The sequence below is a fragment of the Prunus dulcis genome, chromosome 7 (genome assembly GCF_902201215.1).
Source record: "Prunus dulcis chromosome 7, ALMONDv2, whole genome shotgun sequence".
Classification (NCBI taxonomy): domain Eukaryota; kingdom Viridiplantae; phylum Streptophyta; class Magnoliopsida; order Rosales; family Rosaceae; genus Prunus; species Prunus dulcis.
The window spans coordinates 9,777,664-9,784,262 of NC_047656.1; the positions used below are offsets into that span (position 1 = coordinate 9,777,664).

Genomic DNA, 6,599 nt, shown 5'->3' on the forward strand with positions numbered 1-6,599 from the left:
TACCTCGACCAGTCTTTGAATCATCAGAGATTGTTGTCTGGCTGGTTTGTTCTGTCTCAGCAGATGATGAAGCAAACTTCATCTTCTTCGAAGACTTCATCTCCTTCGAAGACTTGTCTTGAGGAGCTACCATTCCAAGCTTCTTGGAGCCAGAATCCTTAGTTTGTTGTTGAGAAACCATTTTAACAGACAAAACTGCAAATGAAAATATTTCAGGAAAAGATTAAGAACACAAGCGACGGTTATTAATAAAATACGACGTATGATACGATTTTAAACGACGTCAATAGTAATAAACCGTCGTGGTATTTATGTTCATACGAGTTTAAAACCATTATTTATATAACGTCGTGGTATTTATGTTCACACGACGTCAATAGTAATACACCGTCGTGGTAAAACCATTATTTATATAACGTCGTGGTATTTATGTTCATACGACGCCAATAGTAATACACCGTCGTGGTATTAACATTCACACGACGTAAAACAATAAGATATACTGTCGTCTATATTAGATTCCAACCCTAGTTTCTTTTTCTTTATATTTTATCAAATAAGGGAAAAACAAAAACCATTGTTCAGAGAAATCAAACCTGCAATTAAACAAGCAAATAAAAAAAAAGACTATTATTTTAAAAACAACTTTGTCAATTTTCAGACGACGCTAGAACGACTGACGAACCGTCGTGGTCTACATATTTAACCACGTAAATAAGAACTACCGTCGTCTTATTTAGTTGAGGTAGTTGTCTTCAAAGTTGGAAACTTTCCCTCTTTGTCTGTATATTTTATCAAACTTGGAAAGAAGTAAAATGATTTTGGCCAGAAAAAAGGTAAAAAGATTTTTCAAACAAAAAACGTATGAGCATGCAAAACAGTAACCAAAATAGTGAAAATGAAAGTTTACCTTTTGCGTGCAATGAAAGCAAGAGGAAGACGATCGATGTTTAAGTTCAGAGACGACGAAGAAGACGAGAGGAAGACGATGAGATACTCTGACAGTGCTCTGACAGGAAAAAAGACGAAAAGTTTTCTCTGGGAGATTGAAATTTTTAATCGGGTTTGGAAACAGTGCATGTGTAAGTCGAAAAGTTGCTTATATATAAAACCATTTCAAAAAAGAAATACGGCGGTTACATATAACTACGTCGTTTTTAAATAACACGACGCAATATTTGTTATGCGCCGTGGAATCCTTTCATTTAACGTCGTTATGTTTAATATAACCGACGTGGATTTAAATAAAATAAGAATATAAGAACAACGACTGTTTTTGTTTTACTGTCGTCGTTTTTCGTCGTCTTAAGTAATACTAAGACGACGTAATATATTTGTTGAGCGACGTTGATTTTTTAAACGTCGTTAGGTGTAATATAACCGTCGTTGAAAATTGTCTTTCTGATTGCAAATTTGCAAAGACGTTAGGTATAATTTTTGTAGATACACAAACGCACACACATCATCAACTTCCAAAAAATTGTCTCTCTGATTGCAAATCTGTGTCATCTGTTAAGATTATGATGTGGAACAGAATTCCATCTGTTAAGATTTCGTAACCCTTGGGTTCTCAGAAAAATCTGATTATGTCAGCGGTTTTCTATATAAACCGTCGTGGTTATTTCAATTCTTGTCATTAAGTAGATCTACCGACGTAGGATAAGAAAATCAAAGAAAAAAATTGTTAACAAAAATTCATATTAAGACGACAGTTTAAATTAAATGTACGACGTATGAAATGAATAAATACGACGTTAAATTTTATAGTACAATTTAAAGATAACGTCGTAGAACTATATGATAATGACGTCGATATATTTATATTTTACGTCGTTGTAAATTATTTTAATACGGCGATATTTTTTATTTTAAAGACGTGGATTTGTTTGTAATTATACGGCGTCTTATACGAAAACCTCGTCGTGTTATTTTATGAGTAAAAACGGCGGTTTTTATTGAAATCGTCGTCTTTAATTTCTACGTCGGTCGATTCATAACTTCCGCCGTTTTTTGTTGGCTTTGATTTTACACTGCGGAAATCTGTTTCAAATAGTCGTCGGTTGTTTAATTAGGTACGTCGTTGTTTTTGAACAGCCATTTGAATCTCCAATTTTTTGTTGTCTAAGGTGGTATTACACGACGGTGTTTTTAGAACCGTCGTCTTTTTATAAACCACGGCGGTTTTCACTTAGACCGTCGTTGTTTTCTGGTCGTCTTTTTCACTTTTTGTAGTAGTGTCAGTACCAGATCCTTTAATAAAAGGCACAAACATTCCCTGAAGAGAAGATTAACATATTAACTAAAAAATACAAACAATTCAAATATTTGAAGGCTACAAAAACATGCAGAATACTTATCATAGAAGGAAGTGGGAAAATTGTAGTAAAAAAAATACTATCAAACTGGATATTGAAATATAGACAAATTAGAATGGCACAAAAAGGGAGAATTGGAGCTTACCCAGTGAAGATCCGTATATGCTGGTTGATCAACATAATGCCTAAACCAGGATGCTTCTTCTTCTGTAACAATGGTAGCATAATTTGCATTATTAAAGCAAATGAAAAATGATATAGAAAAATATAAAAATAGTAACAGTAATGATAATAATAACAACAAAAATAACAAATCTACGAAACAAGATCTCCCAGATGGAGACACACCAGAAAGTCGAAGCTCATTGATCCGTTTCCATCCATGAGCTGCTTTTCTCAATGTGTTTTTGAACAACTCATTTCTAGTCATCATAGTTCTATCATCCTTTCTTAATACCTAAACAGTAACACACAGAACTCGTACTTGCCAGAGGAGATCGAGAGAAGAAATGGTACCTGCCAGAGGAGAGTGAGAGAGATCGACGAAGGAGCGACGCCGATGTTCTCGCCAAAAGATCTAAGGTCGGGAGAGATGAATCGATTGAAGACTGAGGACTCGGAAGAGAGAGGCGCCGCTGCTTACTTAGGGTTAGGGTTTTGAAGAAGAAGAAAAGGAAAGAGGAGAAGAGTGAAGACCGAGTGAGAGAGAGCGAGAGCCGAGAGTCGCTGAGAGGTGAGAGAGGGTTACGGAAGGAAAAAAAAAAGGTGAGGATACGCTGCAAGCAGGCTCACTGAGCCTATTCTTTGGCCAATCAAATGACGCCACGTGTAATATATATATATAAAATTAAATATTCATTGGTTCAGTTCAGGTTCTCTGGTTCTAACAAAAATTGACCCGAGGGCCGAACCGTTGACTTTCGGTTCGGTTCAGGTTCAGGTTTGACTTTTTCAATTTGGTCAAAAAACACTCTTTTTCGGTTCAGTTTGGTTTGATTCGGTCGGTTTGATCGGTTTATCGGTTTTTATGCCCACCCCTAAATGAATTATTGCATTTATATAATTGATTCACCAAAGATAAGTATGCAAGTATGCAATGGAAGGTATGTAGTTTGCTTTGGCTCTAGGATTTTATGATGTAATCTTGGACATGGATGCCAAGGAGGTTAACAGAGGCTCTTTCTTGAGGTGACAAAAGTTAATTATGAAGCGGATGATGCACTCGTGGAAGAAGTGAAGTCGGCGTTTTCGTTCTTTTAGTTTTAACTGTCCTTGGGAACACCTCCAATGGAATAGAGTAGCTCATTCTCTTGCGTAGTTTGCGTTAAGTTGCGCAAATTATATAATATGGATTTGATGAGCCTATGTTGGCTGCCCCTTCTCTTGATGAAGACGTTTCATTTTTATGCTTTATGAATGATTTTTTTTTTCTTTCTCCAAAAAAGAAAAAGGAAAAATAAACAAATTGATCATCTAAATATATTACTGTGAGTGTATGGGTGTAAAAAGTACAAGAATATTACTTTTATTTTTTCCAAAAAGAATAAAATAGTCACATTATTGGAGCCTTGATATAATAAAATCGAACATGTATTAAGTGTAGCACCGAGGGGCTCGGAAGCCCTATGCAATTTATGACCCGAACTTGCGCAGGTGACATTCTTTAAAAAGGAACCTTTTTTTTTTTTTTTTTTTTTTAATAAATAAATTTTTTTAATAAAGGATAAAGTATAGCAAAGAACGACTTGCTGTTGAGTTCAAGAATTTTCGGAGCCAGAAGCTGTAATGCCATCCTCTTCACTCCTTGATCTTCTTTAAATTGCAATTGTTTATACCATATCTCACCAAGCAACTCTAGGCAAGGCAAAGAGTCCCACATTGGAATATTACAAGATGTGTAGACTCCTCCTCATCTATAAAAGGAGACCACTCTCCACTAAGAGAGGGATGGTTGGGTTGCACTTGATCTTTAGTCAAGGGCTTCTCCCTTCTTACCTTTATATTTGGGTCCAACCCCATGTACAAATGTAAATACACATTGTTATAATAATGAGAATATACTTCTCCGTAGACGTAGCCCATTCATTAAGGGTGAACCACGTATATCTTGTCTTCTGTATATTTATCGCTTGCCTAAATCTTCACACACATGCTGAAGGTCCTCACCTTCACCTATCATCCATCATACATTATCACTAAGTTGGGCTCAAAAGTGCCGAACCATTTTTGAGCATCAACAGTTTGGCGCCGTCTGTGGGAAATCGACACAAAAAACTTCTGTCATTCTCCCCTTATTCAGTGCCCTTCGGCACCCCTACAATCAGCATCACCTAAGTTGCCGTTCGGCAATACCTTGCTGGAACAATCATGAATACTAAGGCAATAACATGTAGAAGATGAAGCCTTGCAGTGTGGCAGAAGAGGAAAAATATAAAGGACCTAGCTCTTCTACAAACCCTTACCTTTTGGCACCTGGCAAGCCAAGGCTGCCAAACAGCAACATATTGCCGAACAATAAGATAAGCATAGTCTTTCTCCTTATTAATATAACGGCAAATAGGCTATCCAATTAAGATAAGCAAAAGCCATTTTTGTTGCCTATATGCTTTTCAGCGAGTATTACATCTTATTAAAATTCAACACTTGCCGTTCGGCAATTCAATAAAATATTTATGCAAAGAAGTCTCATGCTTTTCAGCGTATGATAAAAGTTTGCTCTCTCAAGATATCTCATATTTGAAGACTCCAGACAAAGGCATCTGTACCCACAACCAAGGACAAGTCCAGGACTTTCCAGCTTGCGAAATTTTCCGTTCCACCATGAATGACACTACTGATTCAGAAGGATTCCAATATACCAAACGATACACCCATCTGGAGATTGCTCAAGGCACTCAAAAGCCTTGAGAGACCACCACCTCCATGCCGTTCCGTAGCCTTTCCTCACCGACCCACTGAGGGACTTGGCCTTTTTATTTGTTGTTTGGAAGCTTCCGACTACTACCATATCTTTTTCATCCTACACTTATCACTTGGGAATGTTACTGTCATACCTCTCAAAATTTGGGAAATCGTTCAAAGGGAACCAAAAGGCATCCAAAGACCCAAGTCAAGGATGAAATCATCATTAGCAAATCCAGCTGCCGTTCGGCACCACCCGTACTCAAACAACCACGAAGCTCCGCGGCAACACCATGTTGGTCAGAAGCCTTTTAGGGAACGGTCCGTCCGAATGGCAAAACATGGAGATTAGATGAAGAGCACGTTACCTACTCCTCTGTGCTGTACGGCACCCCAAATGGTTGAAGCTCCAATATGTCTCGCAGAACCATGTTCACTTCAAAGGGATAAGCATGTACCGGTCGGGTGCTGTACGGCAACCCAAACGGCAATTAAACAAAAAAGAAAGATACAAGGTGCCCCAGACTTTCTGCGAACTGCCGTTCGGCACCTTCCTTGGAAAGCATTACTGTTCGGCAATTCCAGACCATTGGGCCAAGAGGCACGGACAGACCACTACCAAACAATAACCCTTCTTACAGAAGTATCACCCTGGTGGAATTATAAGAAGAGCCTATTTACACGGATGGCTCTATAAAAATCTGCATGCCTCACTTTGCCGAACGGCACCCCAACATTCTCAAAAATTGGAGTTCCCCATCGGTAGTCAAAATCATCTACCCACGGCCGAATTGTGGGCTTCATTGCTCAGAGCCATATTGAGTTAATAGTGGCCCCAGCCACCTTTCAAAATCAAAAGGGGCACATGCATGGGTTCATCCAAAATAAGCACTACAAGCCTTATTAAAATCTTCGGTAGTAACCACTAATCTAGTGGAGGCCCACCTGTGGCACTCGGCATTCATGCCAACACAACAAAAAACCCAAAATTATTAGCAATTGGCAATAATTATTGGTAAAGATTGTCGACATATACGACAAAAGAATAAACCAAAGATTATTAGCCATCGGCAATAACCATTGGTAAGTCTGTTCTACAAGCTTCGTCATTCGACGAGAGCGATGCCTTTGGCACCCCGTCATCATTCGGCGAAAGCGATGCCTTCGGCACCTCATCATCATTCGGCGAGAGCGATGCATTCGGCACTCCGTTATCATTGGGCGAGCATGATGCCTTCGGCACCCCGTCATCATTCGACGAGAGCGATGCCTTCGGTACCCCGTCATCTTTCGATGAGAGCGATGCCTTCGGCACCTCGTCATCATTCGGCACGAGCGATGCCTTTGGCACCCCGTCATCATTCGGCGAGAGCGATGCCTTCG

The 6,599-nt window shown here is 38.9% G+C and overlaps 1 long non-coding RNA gene across 1 annotated transcript; it reads right to left on the reverse strand.

Moving 5' to 3' along the window:
• Positions 1-2,236: 2,236 nt before the first annotated feature.
• Positions 2,237-2,764, reverse strand: LOC117634903. Its single transcript, XR_004586841.1, has 3 exons — positions 2,664-2,764; positions 2,461-2,522; positions 2,237-2,275 (listed from the first exon to the last, which is right to left on the reverse strand). It is a non-coding gene; the product is annotated as an uncharacterized LOC117634903 (long non-coding RNA).
• Positions 2,765-6,599: the final 3,835 nt, after the last annotated feature.